Source organism: Equus asinus, chromosome 7 (assembly GCF_041296235.1).
Source record: "Equus asinus isolate D_3611 breed Donkey chromosome 7, EquAss-T2T_v2, whole genome shotgun sequence".
NCBI lineage: Eukaryota > Metazoa > Chordata > Mammalia > Perissodactyla > Equidae > Equus > Equus asinus.
Window position 1 is genome coordinate 101,370,419 of NC_091796.1, and position 18,720 is coordinate 101,389,138.

The 18,720-nt window shown below is 53.3% G+C and overlaps 1 protein-coding gene across 1 annotated transcript in view; it reads left to right on the forward strand.

Annotated features, from left to right (window-relative positions):
• C7H14orf132 (chromosome 7 C14orf132 homolog) overlaps positions 1 to 18,720 on the forward strand; it is a 49,664-nt gene that overhangs the window by 23,783 nt on the left and 7,161 nt on the right. The window lies entirely within an intron of this gene.

The following is an 18,720-nucleotide window of genomic DNA, read 5'->3' on the forward strand; positions in this document are numbered from 1 at the left end:
CTCTGTTTGCCATCTTTCCCTGACCTAGTCCTCAGGACTCCTGTCCCTTCTCTCCCGTCAAATGGGGCAGAATCACCGTCCTGGCCCCCAGCCCACCAGCCCGTGGCGAGGACCTGGTGTCGGGAAGCCTGGAGCAGAGATCGCAGAGACTGCCCACATCTGGGACTGGGGCCCCGGGGGATGAATACTTTCTGAGCCTCAGTGTCCTCATCCCTAGCATAGAGCTCACCTCCTGGGGTTTAAGGAAGAATCAAAGGAGATGATAGGTGCGGAGCGTTTCTACACATGCAGAGCCACTGGGGAGCTGTTTCCGTAATCTCAGCTCCTGGAACACAGTGTGGGGCTGAGGACCTGAGTCTGCTGCCGGCTGAGGGAAGCAGCCGTTCTAGCTGCTGCCTGGAGGGGACTGATGAAGAGCAAACAAAGGGGCCGTGGGGCAGTGAGCTGCTGTTGCAAGCCTGTCCAGATCTCTCAGTGCGCAGGCACCATTCAGTAGCAGTTCACTGGGCATTCCCGTGGCGCACCCTCTGGGCGCCTCCTGCGTGGGGAGGACGGGCTGGGGCGTCCCTCGGTGGGGCCGAGAGGTCGGGGGAACTTGAAACTGGGCCTCTGGAGACCTGCTCTCTGGTCTTGGCAATGCTGCTCGCACATTGTATGACTTTTGGGGGTGGGGTGACAAACCTTTCTGGGCTCCACGTAGGGACTCCAGGTAGCCTGGTGGGTCAGAGTCTGAGTTGTTGAGTCAGGCAGACCTGAGTTGGAAACCAGCTGGGAGACTCGAGCAGGTCGTCTGTCTTCCCAAGCCCCGGTTTCCTCATCTGTCCAGTGGGGTGTTGACCCTTCCTGCCGCGTGGAGTTGTTATGAGGATCAGACATAGCCATGCGTGTGCAGAGCCGGACCAGTAAACGGTGCCTGTGTGATGTTGCGTTATTTTCTATTTCTTACTCTACAAAATAGGGTTGGGGGTGAGGGGTAGGGGGGAAACAGGGTCTCTTACTGCATGGAGGATGGAAAGACTCCTGGAATGGAGGTCAGAAAATCCTGGTCCAAATTCTCCTTAGCCTCTTCCTGGTTGTATGTGACCAGGACTAACCACAGGACTTCTCTGCACATCATCAATGGCACCAGCTAATCACATCTCCTTCTGCCATGTATGGCAAAAACGCTGGTCACCGTGCCCGGCCCGGGACCGCGGTTGGTACTCAGGGCCCCTCTCAGCTCCAGGTTTGTCAGTCAGCAGAGCTCCTGGCCTCAGAGGGCAACTGTCTAATCAGGATCATAGCCATTAGCAAAGTGACGCAGACACAGGACGCTGGAGGAACACACAGACAGCGTTCTCAAACTGGCTGCAGACAGGTCCTGATGGCTGGAGCTGCCCGTCGCTCTGTCCCAACACAAGGATTAGTCCTGGGGACGTCCACTGGAGGGGCTTGGGCTGGTGGACCCGCAGTTCATTACACCCTAGTGGCAAGCAGGGCGGACCGGCACACAGGCAGATCAGCACACCGGCAGACGGGAGGAGCAGCATCTTCCGCAAAGGGAGAATCTGCTCACCTTCCTCCTGATGAATGAAGTCTAATGAGCCCTCGGAGGTGGAGCTCATTTTTCATCCTTTTGGTCAGGAGAATTAAGTGATGCTAGTGGATGTTCTGGGGGAGGAGCATGCGGGCCTCCACTGCTTGGATCCATTGCAGAGAGGAAGGTGAAGACACTGGGACCCCTTCTGTCTCTCAGTTCATGTCGCGGGGGTGGAGGAATTGACCTTCCAGGAGCCATAAGTCCCTGGGGTCACTATGACAGTGCCGACCGTGATGTCATCTGCCGTTTGCTGGGTGCCAGGCTCTCTGCTGAGACCTTTCCCGGGTTCTGCACATCAAGCCTCACCGCCGCGCTCTGAAGGATAATTACAATGATGCTTCTCTTGCACTTGAGGCCGTGAGGCTCGGAGAGGTGAGGGAAGAAGCAGAGCTGGGATCTGAGCCGGCCCTGGGCTCCCCCGTGCTCTTCCTCACGGCGTGCTTCCCGGCTCAGCGGCTCTGCAGTTTGGCCTGGTGCGTGTTTAGACCTGAGCTCAGCTGGGGCGGAGAATCAGAAGAGTGACAGTCATTGGCATCCCTCACGTTTCCACTGAGCTTTGCGGTTGGCAGCGCAGAGCGGGAGCCGGAGGAGCTCTCACACGGGAGTGGGGTTACCATCTTTGTTTTCAAAAGCAGAAACCAAGGTGTAGAGGGGAGAATTGGGCATCCCAGAGCCACATGGGAGGCCCACCTCCTGCCAGGGTGGATCCCGGCCCTTCCAAAGGGTACGACTATGGGTGGGACCCAGGGGAGCTGCTCCACGGAGGCTGAGGAAATGGCCGGTGAGTGGCCTGGGAAGGTTCCAGAGCTGGAACTGGTGCTACATCTGAAGGGTGGTCTCTGCGTGCAGGAGGAGCCCTGTGGGGGGTGTGGGGGGAGGGCTGGCGGAGGGGAACTGCCCTGTTGGACGGAACAGTGGGACAGATGCCAGATCCTCTGACTTCCGTGCCCACTGGGGACAAACCCCTTGGGCCTAGAAAGCAAAGGTGCCCACACCACAGAATGAGCAGACTGATGCCACTCAGACCTTTGTGCCAAGCCCAGTCTTCATCCCTTAATCCACTTTATTCATTCAGTAGTGGTCCCCTGGGCCCCTTCCCTGGGCCTAGCTCCATGCTAGGGAGAAGAGGTGACCATGACAGTCCTTTCTATCAAGGAGCCAGCTGTCTGGTGGGAGAGTGGAGGAGCCAAGAGAACTGACAATCCTCAGAGAGAAGGGTGGGCTGGGCCTCAGAGGAGAGCACCTCAAGCAGCTTGCAGGGGCAAGCGCTCTGGGAAGGCTTCCTGGAGGAGGTGGCGCCTCAAGCCCTGCTGCTATAGGGCTTCCTGTCCTGCTGCTCTGCTTCTGTGCACTTAAGCCCTCCTTGTGGGTCGCAGCAGCTCTGGTGTGGCCACGGGCTCTGCAGGGAACAGTCTGGAAGGTCCCCCGAGTTCTGCATTTCTGGGCTCCAGCCAGTGCCAGGTTCTGTCTGGTTTGAACATTGCATCAGTGAGGCCCCCTCAGGAAGGAAGGAGGGCCATGGCAGGGGTGAAGTCCAGGTTGTCCCCACACCCAGTGAGGATCAGAACCCCTTTGTGGATTCCCTCTCCTCATCACACCTGTAGCGCACAAGGCCAGCTGTCAGCTGCCAGCTCCCAGCCCAGGACCCTCACGCCTGCCAGGTTCATCTGGACGTGGCTCCTCCCTGAGACCCTCCTGGGTGGGGTTCAGGTCTCAGGGTGTCTGCCCTGGGACAGTTGCCCACCTGGGAGTTTTGGTCCCCTGTTTGGGCAGGAGTCGCTAAAAGGGAGAACACGGGAGGCTCAGACAGCCAGTCATAGACTTGCATCCTGCAGCCAGAAGGGGCTTGGCATCAGAGCTCCCTCCGTCCGCACCGAGCGGTGCAAGTCCTGTGTGGGATGGTGCTGAGGCTACAGGCCTGAGCCTGGGGCGGGGCCTGCCTCCTTGGGTGGAGCCGGCCTGTAGAAGAGGTGCCCTCTTAGACCACCTGCTCTTCCTCTGCCTCTTCATCAGTCGTAGCAACTGTGCCGTCCTCGTAATACCCTGAAAAGCCTCCACTTGCGGGGAACATGCTGCTCCCCTGGGCCCCCGACCCCAGCTGCGCATCTGCCTTTGGAGGAAGACACCCCTGCCCACCAATTCTGGTTCTGCCGTCTAAGCTGCTGCGTGACTTGAGTCAGCCGCTTAACGGCTCCGGACCTGTTTCCTCAAGTGTAAAATCGAGGGAACGATGTTTGTCTGGAAGGGTTGCATGGGGATTAGGAAGAGCAAGAGTACAGCGCCTGGTACAGGCCTGGCTCTGAGCATTATCCAGATCCAAGGAAGGGAGGCCCAGGGAGGGGAAGAGCGCTGTGTGCTGTCACTGGTTCAAGGTCACAAACCCATGGCATCGGGGTCACCTGTTGCCCATGCTTGGGTCTCTTGACTACCGGGTGCTCCCTCTGACCAGCCTGGCTCCAGCTGCCTAGGGCTCCCGACTCAGGCCAGCTCCTTCCCCCAGAACCTTGTCGCAAGTGTGGAGATTCAGTCCCCAGTTTTTGAGCTCCCTCCACAGGTCAGGGGTGGTGCCGGGTGGCGGGGTTAGGTTCAGCATTGCATCTGGAGCTCATCTGTCGGCCAGATTGTTTTACTTGCAAAATCATCGTGCACAGGGAAGCAGAGGCCTTGAGCTGGGAAGCAGAAGCCTTGAGCTGGGTTCCGGATTTTAAGACAGCACCGTTGAGCTGATTCACGCTAGTTTAGGGAACTGGCTGTCAATGGGCTGCTTACGGCCCGGCTGGTGGAGAAAATCCTCCTGAAGCAAAGACCGTTCATAAGCTTGGGTGACCGAATAGTTTTCTACAGCTAATATTCTAACCCATGATAATGGATATTCGTAGACTCGAAGTTGTAAGTCAATAGCCCTTAGAACTGTTAAAACAAAATACTCGTAACAGCAAAGCTGATGGCTCTTCTTGACGAATAGAATGAAGCGCTTGACCTTTTGAGGACAAGATGCAGCATCTGTCCAGCTTTCACTTAAACCTTATGGTATCGTCATGTAAATATTTAACAATCTTTCCTCTTATCTGTCTAAAGGAAGATAAACAAAAAGCCCAGTGTCAGTAGTTCCCTAGTCTCTCAGATTTCGCACAAATGTATCTGTGGATTCTGTTTTATTGTTTGTTTCTGGTTTTATTTTTTAAGTGAGGAATAACTTACGAAGCAAAGAGCACCACTCCTCAGTGTGCAGCCCGATGACCCTACATATTGTGCAGATTTCTTAACAGAACGAGCTGGACCGCTGTCCTGTGAGAGCCTGGCTTACAGAGTTGGCCCTTGGCCGGCATCTGTTAATTTAGAGCCTGGAGGGTCCCCACCGTTGTAACTGATAAGGACGGCTCTCGGTGCCTGAACTCTGTGCAAACAATACGGTTTATGCAGAGCACCTGCCTTCCTCCTGGGAGTCTGGAATCAGGGTACGCACTGGGCAGAGGGTGCCTACTGACCAGCCCCAGTAAAAACCCCGGTGCTGAGCGTCCTTAGTTGGCTACATCTTAGATGTTTTGTTGCAACCTCTTGCTGGGGACTTGGGTGTGTCCTGTGTGACTCCGTGGGGTAGGGGATGCTTGGAAGCCTGTGCCTGTGGCCTTCTCCTTTTCCCTTTGCTGATTTTGCTTTGTGTCCTGTGCTGTGATAAATGTATCCACGAGTCGTCCTAGAGAGTTCTCAAACCTGTAAGGAGGGTGGCTTGGGGACTCTGACATACATATATAGGGATCCCCATAACTGCCACCCAGATCAAGATGTAGGGCCACTAAAGACGCCCTCTCCAGCCAGTGCCCCCCAAGGACTTGGTCACTGTCACCCGTTGCTGTCACTGTCCCCATCCCTGCCAGTAGTTCTTGGAGCACGTCCTTCCCACTCCATCACCCCCTGCATCTCTGCACACAGAATTGCTTGCTTTATTTGCACAGCTTGCTTACAGACACATCCTGTCTGGGAAATAGCATTCCCCCCACCCAGTGATGTTTTATCCACCAGAACATTCCTTGATGACACCATTTCTACCTTCCCTCTTCCCTGACCCCCAGCACTTAACTGCCCCTTCTTACTTTTAAAAGCCTTGTGAATATTGGCTTATTTTAAATTATGCACCTTATTAAAACGCTCCCAGGGGTTTTAATAGTCTGCCTGCATGCTGGAGACTTCTTAAAAAGCTCGGATCCTGCGCCCACTCGGAGAACATTTTAAGGCAGAACAGGATTCATAGTAGTTTTTAATCGAAGTTAACATCGTGGTTTTCTCCCCACACAGCGTGTTGTAGAGATTTATATGTGATGTTGGAAATGCTTCTATGAGTCTGTCCTCTCAAGCAGGGAGCTTGGGGATGAGGTCCAGCAACCACGGCTCCATCTCCAGAGGGATCAGCGTCCTCTCACAGAGTGACAGGCTTCTCCTACTTAGAGCTGAAGGAGATGCAGAAAGGGTGGCATTTGCACCGTGTTGACCAGGGACAATAACAACGAAAAGTCAGCACCAGCAGATGGAGGCTCAGAAACGACTCAGTGCCTTAAAACAACAATATTCTGAAATACCGATGAATCTTGCATCAGTATAATTATTTTTAATTTTTTCTGCCATATAATTCACTTTCATGCAAACTCTGAAGAGACCAGTATATTTCTAGCTGTGTTTGAATGAGACTCTTAAAATAAACGTGGAGCCATGCAAATACCAGCAGCTTTAGTAGCTTTTATGGAAAGAAACATCCTAATTAATTCGTATTTACATTTCTTCATGTATAAATAGCATTTATCTTTCTTACCACTTATTTTTGGTGTGAAAGTTGAGATCACTCCACAGTTCCTCTTCTAGAACCAGAAGGAGAATGAAGAGACGAATGCTTTCCTCTTCCATTCCTTGGCCGTCGCACCCAGGACCTCAAGGACTCTAGATTAAATGTTTCTTACAAAGTGGAACCTGATCGTCACATTAGGTTAAAGTCTATGTGTATATATCTTTTATCTATAAATGAAATTTGAAAACAAGGAAAATAATCTGGACACACGATCGAGCAGACAGGATGGAAGGAAGACTGGCCTTCACAGAATTCCGGGTTCCGGTCCAGCCTCCCGGGCGCCGCTGGGATGCAGCCGAAGGGCTGCTGGCGTCAGGGCCGAGAGCAGCTGCCGGGTTCTTCATCTTCCACGCGGGGTGGCTACGGGTTGCCCAAGGGGCTCCAACTCCACATCCAGCCTCTGCCACGTCCCACTGGGTCCCCGAGCATCACGCCTCTTGAGTCCATTTGCACATGTGAAAACGGGCTCAATAATGCCGGCCGCCCAGGTTCGTCTTGAACACTGGATGTGCTGATGTGTGCAGACAGCTTTGCAAATACAGCAGTAGTCGTAATGATGCAGCCTGGCATTTATGGTGCCCTTCCTAAGTGCCCAGTGCTGTAAGCACTTTATATGTGTTGATCTTCATGGCAGCCTGGTGCGGGAAGAGCTCCGAGCATCCTTCCCATTCTCCAGATTAGGAAACTGAGGCCCAAAGGTTCTCTCACTTACCCAGGTCATACAAGGAATGAGTGGCAGAGGGGGACTGAAGGTCGCGTTTGGGCATCCTCGTCGTCAGCCAGCTATGAATAAATTCCCTGTCAGACTGCAGCGTAACTCGTAGTATATTCTCTACCTGGGGGCAGTCTCTGCTGAGGGGACCCTGGCAGGGTGGGGTGTTTCTTGACATGGAAACATCAGTCCCCAAATCCCTGTGGCACTGTTGCAGCCCCTGGCCAGGCCTCCTCTCCTGCCTGGACCGTCACAGGTGCCTCTCACCCAGTGGGTGGTCTCCGGTTCCTTCCTGGCCCGTTTTCCTTTCCTACCCCTGCTGGAGAAGCTTTCTCCAGCTGAGGCTCTTCAGTGCCTCCCCTGCCCGTGGGATAAAGCCCCCGTCCTTGGGCTGATCCTCCATCCCCATGAGCAGACCCAGGTGTTGTCTCTGAGTCTGGGACCCACACACACCTTCCTGGTCCCCGCTTCAGCCAGGCTGAGTCATGCGCAGCTCCTGACGGTGCCACCCAAACTCTCCGTGCTTTGTCCCCCAATGCCCCCTCCCCTCCTTCAAGGCCAGGTTCAGGAGCCCCTCCCAGGAAGCCCAGGGCCCTGGTCCCGCCCTCTAAGGCACTGCTCTCTTTCTGTGGCATCCTCGCAGCCCTTCCCACTTCTGTCCACTGGGCTGTCGTTGGTGCAGACATCAGGCGCGCCGCTGTAGCCCAGCTGTGCCGTTTTTCTGAGTCTCCCCCTGCAGGGAACATGGGGTGCCTGAAGTCGATTCTGCACAGAAGGTGAAGGCAGGTGGGGCTGGGGCGGCAGGCCCAGGTCTGAGCTGGCCCTCCACTCCCCGCGGGACCTTTGGCAAGTCCTCGCCCCGGAGCCACCGTCTCCTTGACGGAACAGTTGGAGTGCGAGTGGCCCGTTTCTACCGTGAGCCCGGAACGAGCTGAGCCATTGGAGGCGGATGTGCTGTGTGGGGTGTAGAGAATTTCTGGGCCTGGGCACCTTTGTTGCTTCCGTGGAGAAACAGGTTGTTGAGTTTATTTGAGAAGATGGTTTGCATGCCCCACACTGTCTTCCTCTGGGCTGGGAATCCAGGGCTCGGCTTATCCACAGGGCAGTGTCCTCTTGTCCTCTGTCTTTCTCACTCTTCTCCCGCCTCACCCTCTCACTTGCTTTCCTCCTCAGCCATAAGCCTCTCCCCTCCCACCCACTCCCAACCCCGGCAAATCTGCCCTCCACCAGTCGATCAACAAACACATCTCCGTCCAAAGAGGAATAAGCCCTCTGTCCATCACAGCAAACATGAGAGATCCAAGATGCTGTGTGGGTCGGGCGTGAGCAGAGGGTTCCCTGATTGCCCCAAGCACACCCCCAGCCCATCGCCCTAGCTCATTGCTTATTTGCTGCGGGCTGTTGAGCTGGAAGGAAAGTATTGAACTCACAATTCCAGAGTTTGAGAAAGTTCTTTCCAGAGCATGTACCATCTTAAAGTAGTAAAAATGAGACATTGCCACCACCAACTGCTACTGCTAACAGTAGTACTAGTAACACTCAGAAATATGGTAGCTCATTCAGTTATTTTCCCCCCGGTGTTTCACACTGTGTGCCAAGCATTGACCTGAGGTCTTTATATCTGTCGGCTTGTGAGGTCCTCACCCCAGTGAGGGAGGTGTTTCCATTAGTCCCATTTTACAGATGAGAAAAGTAAGGCTCAGAGAGGGTGAGGGGTTGGTCCACTGTCACACAGCTCCTTGGTAGCCAAATCAGACGTGGCATACAGGTGTCCTTGTCCCTGCGCCTTCTCTCTGTTGGAGTAGCTGGGGTTTGGTGTTACTTCTTTCCATTAGCCATGTGTATTGTTGCCCCTTTTATTTTAGTCTGTAAAATAAACAGACTAAAGGAGCTGCTTGCTCTTGTTTAAGTGTTTGACAAATAGCAAACACGGCCACCAGGAGGGCCCCGTGCAGTCCTGGGACTGGGTGTAATGAACACCTGGGCTGCAGTAGTAAATATGGGCCGGGGTCTGGGGGAGGGTGTGTGGTTAATTTACTGCCTGTTCTTTAAGTAGGACTAGTTAGCCAGCGAATTACCAGGATGTAACAGATGATGCCTTTTGGTGAGCAAGGTTTAAAGAAATAAACGCCTCAGCTTAATTCCGCAGCCTTCTCACCCGTCCTCAGTGGGACAATCATTCTGACACTTAGTGTTCTATCTCGGTACCCACATTCCTCCTCAGTGAGGAGTTCGTCACACTTCCTGAAGATAAATCCTCTATCCAGCTGGCCTGGGCTTTCAGCAGCTTTGAAGTCAAAAGCCCTGGCAGGTGGCTGTCTTATCTGCTCACTGTTTTTTCTCCAGCAGTCGTCCCATTTATCCAGTGCCTGCTGTGTGCACACAACCTTCCCCACTGCCTGGCGGTGGGGGGTGTTGTCCCACAGGTCAGGTGAAGAAAACGGGCTTGGAGGGAGATGGCGCGTCCCTGGCTGCACCATCAGGGGGGTACAGAGCCTGCATTTGCCCCCGGCCTGAACCCCTAGCCCTCCTTCGTGCCACGTCAACGATGTGACGAGCATCGTGATCTGATTGCTCCCAATTAATCAAGAAGAAAGCAAGCCAGAAGGACCTGAGCATCTTTGTATCACCGTTTCATCTATCTGCTCGTCTTTCTTCCCTGCCGGTTCAAAAGCTGACGTGGAGATGACTGCCACCCACGTACATCTGTACCTGAATTGTTTGAAACACCAGGGTTGTCTTGTCTGATTGGAAACGGGGCATTTTCTACATCTTCTTAGAGAACTTCCCGCCTCCCAGCTCCCTCCACCTGCTGCAAACGGTCAGGTTCCCTTAGTACCACCCTGAGCGGCATCCTTGGCAGACCCAGAGAGAGCAGGCCCAGGTCCCTTTTCCGTACTTTTCAGCTGAAACTGGACCAGGGCTTTTCAACAGGGGATTGACGTGCTTTCTCTGCTCCTGGGCTGTCAAGCACATCCTTCCTGGGGGTGTCCAGGGCCTCGTAAGCCGTCAGAGGGCCTTTAAATACTCTTGGGAAAAATACAGCCTTGTTTCTGAGACGATTTCTCTGCAACAGGCAGGTTTCCTATGGAACATAATATGGGCTTGATTTCAAACAAACCAGTGAGCATTTATTGAGTACCTACTGTGTGCAAAACACTCAGGGCCAAAGGGAACAACACAGGTCCTCCCTGCCCTGATGAACGAAGTGGAAGGGTGTAAGCACATGGTAAAACTATGACCTCTCTCACATAAAAAGAAAAAGCTTTTCATGTGATGCTCGCAGAATCTCTGGGAGGTGGATGAGGCCGGGACCGTCATGTCTTTTGGAGAGTTTGGTAAACTGAGGCCAGAGGGATTTCAAGCAGCTGTTGATGTGCGGCTGCGGACAAGGTCTCGGCTGTGTGAGCACCCCCCACCCCGTGGCGGAGGGCTGTCCTCAGGGTCAGAGGTCAAGAAGAGGTACCCCTCTTGCTGCACAGGCCAGCTGAAAAGGAATTAAGGTTCCGTGTAAGCAGTTATTTATTAAAAACTCCTCTTGACTCGGAGAGCAGGACTGAGGGGTAGCGTTGAGAAACAACGAATGTCGCATCTCCATCTTTATCTGCTTTCCTGGATCTTAGCTTTTTCCCCCTGGGACTCCATCCAGGCCGCTCTGTGGAACAGCCTTGCTCTCCCTAGCAGGGACTGCGCACGTGGCACCGGCTCCCTTTATCTTCTCCGTCCCCGTTTTCTTCAAACACACTGGGCTCTTTCCCTCTTGTGCACAGGCAGGGATTTGACATGGCTTCGACATGGCTTCCCCGACATGGACCTGGCTTCTGAGCCGTTGGACTTGCAGGAATGCCTGCGAGTGCGGCTGCACGGGTCCCGAACCAGCCACAGCCAGAGCGTCCCAGACGGTAGCCAGCAGAGCCAGCGAAGGATGGGAGAGATCGCTGTGAACCAGGTCCGCACTCATGATATCAGCAAGTTGTGGACCCGACAGCCCCCTTTCTCAGCCTGATGGGCTCCCTCCTGTCCATCTATCAGGACCCATCTCAAGGCCCACCTCCTCACAGAAGCCTTCCAGAAGCCTCCTAGGACATTAGTCATGCCCTGCCTTGCGCCACATCTGTCCCTTCTTCTGCTCACACAGGTGTCCCCGTGGAGGAGGGCGCAGTGATTCACCGGGAGCTTCCTTGGTGGGAGGAGAAGAGTGGCGTTTTAAAATGCTCCCCTGGCGATCCAGATCTGTGCCCCCAGTGGAGAGTCTGGCCTCTCGTTGTTGTTTGTTTCATGTCATGATTACTACTGAAAATGACTTTGTCATATAGAGGAGGGGGGAGGTTAACGAAGGATCTGAAAAAAGGATCCGCTTGGGGAGCTAGAGACGCTGAGTGTGCCCTTGCTCCACCCTGCCTGCCTTCCAGCTCGTGCCCACCTGTTGACACCTACGTAGACGATGCTCTATTCTAATTTTCTCTCTTGTGTTAGTTCCGTCCCCCACCACTCCCCCTCTCCTCCTTCTCTCTTTCCCTTTCTCTCCCTCTTCTCCAAAAGAGGATGGGTCACGTGGTTTTTCTCTGCACCTCTGGCTTCCAGCCAGCACCCCCCCTCAACCCGGGAGGTAGTGGATGCTTGTTCAGCTGACGAATGAATGAACGATTGAATGAACGAATTTTCCACTCGTCGCCTCAAGGCCTTGAGACTTTATTCTAGTCCATGAAAGGGAATTTAATATGGTCAGGAGGGTGCTCAACTGCTAACACCCAGTGAAGGTGGCTCTACCTTCTCACAGCTGAACCAACAGAGGGCAGCCACCCCTCCACCCGCAGGGAGCCCCGGCCTTGTGGACGATGGCATCAGGCTCAGCCAGGGAGGGCAGCCGCGTCCCCAGCTGGTCTTGGCTGTTTCTGCTCAAGGTTCTCAGTGGGTCTCCTCTAAAAACAAGTGATGTCCCCCTGAGTTCTCACCGTGGACATGGACATACTGTGGAGGACAGGGCCCTGGGGCCCTGGACCCCCACTGTCTGGTCTCTCTGTCCCCAGGGCAAGTGCTCCCTTCGTTACTGGTAATCAAAGGTAATGTGCTCTGAGGAGACCGCCTTTTCTCCTGCTGCGTTGTGCCGAGTTTCTATGGCGACGCTTTTGAAAGTGGTGAATTTGCTTCTTCCTCTTAATTCTGGTGGTGCTTTCAGGCTTTCCAAAAATATTCTTATTTTCCTGGGTCCTAGGTGGGTCTCGACATATTTGGCCGCTCTCTCTTGACAGACACCAGCAGGCTTTTCATTGTGTTTAACAAATCACAAGGGTCCCCTGGGTCCAAGGCTAGAATCCTTATTGTTGAGACAGGAAACAGACCCAGCAGCAGAAGTGGCCCAGGCCAGAGATCCGTTCCCTGGTTTTTATGTCTGTTAAAGTGCGTTAATGCCATTTTAGGGCTGTGTGTTTAAGTCTGTATTCCTTTTAAATGTTAAGGTCTTCAAGGTCAGAGGTCAAGGGTTACCCCTTGGCATCTCTAGTGCCTGTTCAACACGTCCTGGTGCAGAGTGGGGCCTTCAGTGTTTGTTGAATGAATAACAGATAGATGGATGGCACTCTGAATCTATCCAGCCTTTATATTTGCACCATAGAGACCCTGCAAGAATTTAGAGACAAGAGAAATTATCTTTATAACATTTATAGGCCGCCTGGAAGCATCCTCGGAATTTTCCAATGCACTAGGTCACCTGGGGAGCCTGGGCCACAGATGGCGTGCTCCGATGAGACAAAACTGAGGGCGTGGTCCTTGTACATATTCTGAAATTGCAGCTACTTCTCCGATGGGCCACACAGAGTTCAGATTTAGCCAATAAAAATACAGGGCGCCCAGTTAAATTTGAATGTCAGATAATTTTTTACTATAAGTATGTCCAATGCAATATTGGGGATTTATACTAAACATTTATTTTGTTGTTTATCTGAAATTCGGATTGAGCTCAGTGGCCTGTGTTTTTGTGTCCTGCATTCAGAGAAGGGTTATCCGAATCCTCACCACACTGGCTCTCCTTTTAGTTCCATCTATAACTGACACAGTTTCTGGCAAGGACTTCTGAGCATGGGTCTTGACCTTAGAGATCGGCGGTAAGCGAGGCTCAGAGAGGGAGGCACAGCGAGAGCAGGGCCAGAGCCCGGTCTTCTGGCCCTAAGCGGCCCCGGGGCGTCACAGCCCACTGGGGACAAGGGACATTATGAATGCATCAAATTCTCGCTGTGGCTGGGCCAGGATGCTGCAGTGCCAGGGTCCCAAGGATGGCCTTCTGAGGGAGGGGGGTCTGGTGGAGACCAGGGGGTGCAAGCAAGCCCCACATCCCAGAGCCACCGACAACAAACGCCCGTTGTCTGTCATTCCCTGTCCTCTCAAAGGTGGCTATTCTTCAGGAAAGTGTCTGCCTGAGCCACCGCAGGTTAGGGCGCTTTGAAGATTTCCTTTTGAAAGCATTTTCTATTCTTTCTCCAAGAGGCCCGGCTTAGGGGAGACGTGTGTTACGCCCATCTCCTCAGCAGGAACAGATGGGGACCTGGATGCCGCCCCCCTCCTCGGGGCAGCTCTGCTGTCGGGGGGCAGGTGGGCACTGCGTACACCCTGGGGGACGGCACCCCAGTGTCCACGACAACCGTGCCCTCCTGGAACCCTCCACACCACGCTCACCCACTGCATGTCACTTGGTGACCCCAACCCTGAGGGACGGGGACCCCGAGGCCTGGGGCACCATCCTGGCCTCACAGAGTGGCATCATAACCATTGTGTGGGTGACTCATTCCAGTGTTCAAAGCATTGCACTTAACGTGAAGTTTAAAATTACCAAAAGTAACAGACACCTGTATGTGCCCACTGACCACAATAGACTTTTTTTCATATTTCACCATGTTTGCTCATCTTTTCTTATAATAAAATATTATAGAAAAAATGAGTCCCCTTTTGTTCCACATGTCTCCCTTTCTCAGAAGCAGTCACTCGGTGAATCTGGCTGATAGATTCACGATCTGTCATTAACTTAGGTATATGTGGATCCATGTATAACACATGGCGGTGTTTTGTAGGCATTTTTAATTTCAGGAATGGTATCTGAGTTTATTTTGTGACCTACCATCCCCCCATCCCCACCCCTGAAAGCAATTTTCACCCAGGATGAGCGCCTCCTGGCAGCTCCCTGATCTCAGGCAGGTTTTATTATTTTCCTTGTTTTTAAATGAGAAACCTGAGCCTCAGAGAGTAACCTAGAAATGGCCCTGGATCACACAGCGAGGAGACGTTGGCTCCTGGGCCAAATCGCAGCACGCCCTCAGGCTTCTTGGCTGACGGTCCTAGAATTGGTTGTTTTGTCGCCAGGTCTCCTGTGAGTGTCTGCCGTGTTCTAGGCACTGGACGCCGCGGGCAACAGGGAAGGTCTCCGCCTTCCTGGAGGTGTGGGCGGGAGGCACAGCCTTCACAGGTAACACCGTGCACATCGACAGTTGGTCCACTCTGTCCCACTGTCCCCTCTTCAACAAGCCAACAAGTGTTGTTCTGATCTTGACATGACATCTCCTCCGATGGGGAAACGAGCCCCCCACCCCCCACCCCCTGCCAATCCCGTGTCTTTCTGATTGTTAGTGTCTTAACTCAGCAAGAGGAAACTGGGTTTCTTGTTCGCCTCCTTGGGCCACACTCTCTTCTGCACGTTAGCCCTTCCGGCATTTGAGGTTAGGACTCTCACCCTCACAGCTGCTCTGAGCCAAAGCTGCAGCCAAGGATTCCATCCTCAGGAATCCACTCCCAGTGATCGCACCTGCCCACTGGTGTGACAAGACCCAGTTGCCACCTGGAGGGCATCTTCCAAAGTGGCTTAAGATTAGACAGGGCTGGCTGGAGGGCCTTTCAGAAAGACTTTCCAGATGCTTCTCTCACTACCTGCTTCTGAGGTGACTTCAGCTGATGCTCCTTCATTCTGATCCTGGGTCAGTTCCTAATCAGATCTTCCCAACTCACGAATGATGGAATGGAGGCTGGCCTTTTTTGGCTTTCCGTTCATGAGATTTTGCCATTGAAAGTTATTTTCATGTCTAAGCTGTCATTCCGAATATATGATCTGTTTTACGAAGGAAAAAACCCATCAAAACCGACAAACCTGAGACAGACGGATTGAGCACAGTGCTGGCCGGTCTCGGGGCATCTCTTGGCCTCAACATAATTCGGGGCGGGGGGGGGGCGTTGGGGGGGGTTGTCTGTTACAACTGCAAATGGGTGTCTGACGTGGATGGAACAGAAGCCCATGACCGGAAATTCTGGGTTCCTGATTCGCTCATTTGAGCTTAAGCAGTTGGATAAAATACTCATCAAACCCACACGTGCCTGCAGGAAGGAGAGAGAGGAACAGGGCGCCCCAGGTCTCAGCAGGATGGAGGAGTGGATCAGCTCGTGCACTCGGAGTCGGGAGGGCCTCCGTCTGAAAGCCCGGGCCAGGGAGGAGGACTGAGAGGCAGCCACGGGCACAGGACAGGATTAGGGGCTCATTCTGGGGAGTCCAGAAGGGGGCGCCGGGGAGGCGGCTGTGGAACGACCCTCGGCCTCCAGGCGCGGTGAACTCCAGGCGCGTTCAGGAGCAGGAAAGCGCAGCTTCCTCCCCTGGCCTCAGCCCCGCTTTCTAAGAGGCCACAGACTAATAGTGTCGGTGGCCCCACCTGAGTCATGCTTCCATCGCGGGCGCGTCAGGGGAAGACACTGCTGAGTTAGCCTGGAGAAGGGCAGCACCCCCATGGGGCGAGGCCGGCGGGATGGGGCTGGAGCACCAAGGGACTGAGCGGGGAGATACTGGGGAGGCCGAATCAGCCAACGTAGGAGTGACCGTTGTTTGTCCAAGGAGAGAGTGGCTGTCGTTCTTCCGTCACTCAATAGGTAGTAGGCACCGCTGTGTGGCAGACCTGTGCAAGGCTCCAGCAATTCAGTGATGAGAATAAACAGATCCGCTCCCCTATCACAGAGCTTCTAGGCCACTGGGGGAAGCAGACGGACCTGTGGCTTGTGATGGGTGCCCCCAAGGAGAGGACTTGGTCTTGGGGGCATGCAGGAGAGATGGCTATAGTGGACAAGCCCATTGGCTGAGATCTGAAGGACGAGTAGGTTTAATGGGAATGCCCAGGCCCCTCCCTGCAGACCAGAGGCTCACTGCCCAGCCCCGTGGCCCTCAGCCCCCTTAGGCCAAAATGGCCTGATCCATCTGTAACCCACCTCATCTGCGTCACCAGCTTGGGGACAAAATGAGGTCACGGTCCTTTTATTTGAACTTTGAATTTTATTTTAATAGAATATATATTGTTATTCTCATTTGGGTTTGTCATTGTATTTATTAATAGATACTAGACATGTTTATTTAATTCAACATATTGATTTATTATACTATTATACCAGAACAGACATGTAAGAAAAACACATGTAAATGTGGCCCTTCATGAATTCTCACAACGTGAACACATCCCCTGTACCCAGCAGCTGCCATCAGGCTTCGGCACGTGGCCTGTCCTGCGCTCCCAATAGTGGCTTTTCCACTACACCCCCAGGTTGGCAACAGCCAGGTCCCCACCTAAAGGACAGAGCTGTGTTATGGATGAAACGCTGAGCTTGACCCATCAATGGCTGTCCTTCTCAACCCAAGCAGGTGCTCCAAAGCCACCTGTTGACCCAGTCATGGGCATCCTTTAAAAAGAGGCCCCAAAGATTCCGGGGGGCCGGCCAACCATAGAGCTGCCTGAAACTCGCCCCTCAGCCATGGTGGCACCTCCCTGGGTTAATTTTCTGATGGTTCATATTCCCATCAGATGTTCTTCCTTTTTTTCCTTCCCTCTCTCCCTCCCTCCCTGTCTTTCTCACTCCTTTCCTTCCTCCTTCCTTGCCCTCACCCCCAACTAGATAGAGGGCAGGCCCCCTGAAAGGACAAGCCTTGTCTGTCTTGCTCACCACTGTATCCAGAGTCTAGAACCGTGACACCCAGTCGATGTGTCCCTGTATGTATTTGTCAGACGAGTGGCTGAGTGATGTGGCCCTCATTCCTGTAATCCACCGTGCAGTCCGCATCTTCCAGCTGGCGCATGGCTCCTGGGGGCAGTGACCATTACATCTCCAGGGCCCAGTTCAAGTCTGACCCCAGAGTCGGGGTGGCTGTGGGCAGAGCTCCACAGGCGAGACACCCCTGGTTCTCAGCCCTGACTCCACCACGCACTGGGGCTCTGGCCTTGACCTCTGGTTACCCATCCGTAAAGTGGAGATATAGTGGTCCCCTCCAGCAGGATAGTTGAGTGATTAAATGAGAGTATTTTAAAATCTGTAGCACATTCGCTGCCCGTAGCAGGGCCTCGGTGCTGGCAGAAGCAGTAGCGCTCAATAATGCGTATTGAAGGAAGGCTTAACTCTTCCGTCTTCGTTCTTTCAGGCGCCATTCAAAGCAAACATGACTATGGGCCTCCTAGATGCCAGAGGCAACGCTGCGCCTTCAGGCACATCAGCCCCTGGAGGGGTCTGGAAGGGCCTGGATGGCCTGGACATTGGTCTCCTGAGCTGGAGCAGACCCTTCAGGGCTGTATCCAGGGTCACGGCCTCCCTATGGGCAGCCCACCCGGAGTCTCCCACCCGGAGTCTCAGCAGGAAAGAGCCTTTGCCGTGGGAAGAGGGATGCCAGCATCCTTCTGTGCAGCTGTCAAGGCCTCGGGGACTAGAATCACTCTTCTGGGAGGGTGTCCCCGGGCACCAGAGGCTCCGAAATGTTCATACCGTTCACTCGGAAGTTCTGTGCCTGGGAGTCTGCCCCAATAACTGCAAATGCACGTGCAAGCGTGTGTGTACACCCAGATGTATGTTCAAGGATGCTTCTCAGTGCATTCTTCATAATAGGAGAACATCGAAATTCCTAAATCTCAGTTCTAGGAGGATGGTTAAATTGTGGCTTGTACTTATGATAGAATATTATACAGCTATCAAAATGGTACTTCGATGGGCTTCTTATACAGGAGTATAAAACCACATTTTTGTCTTTTTTTTTAAAAAGATTGGCACCTGAGGGGCTGGTCCCATGGCCGAGTGGTTAAGTTCGCTCACTCTGCTTCAGTGGCCCAGGGTTTCACTGGTTCGGATCCTGGACGCGGACATGGCATTGCTCATCAGGCCACGCTGAGGCAGCGTCTCGTGTGCCACAACCAGAGGCAATCACAACTAGCATATAAAACTATGTGCTGGGGGGATTTGGGGAGAAGAAGCAGGAAAAAAGAAAAAGAGGAACTTTTTGGCAACAGTTGTTATCTTTAAAAAAATAAAAGGATTGGCACTTGAGCTAACATCTGTTGCCAATCTTCTCTTTTTTAAAATTTTCTTCTTTTTCTCCCCAAAGCCCCCCGGTACATAGTTGTATATTCTAGTTATAGGTCCTTCTAGTTGTGCCATGTGGGACACCACCTCACCATGGCCTGATGAGCAAGCGGTGCCATGTCTGTGCCCAGGATCCGAACCGGCAAAACCCTGAGCTGCCAAAGTGGGACACGAGAACTTAACCACTTGGCCGCAGGGCTGGCTCCAGTCCACGTGTTTAAACATATTCTC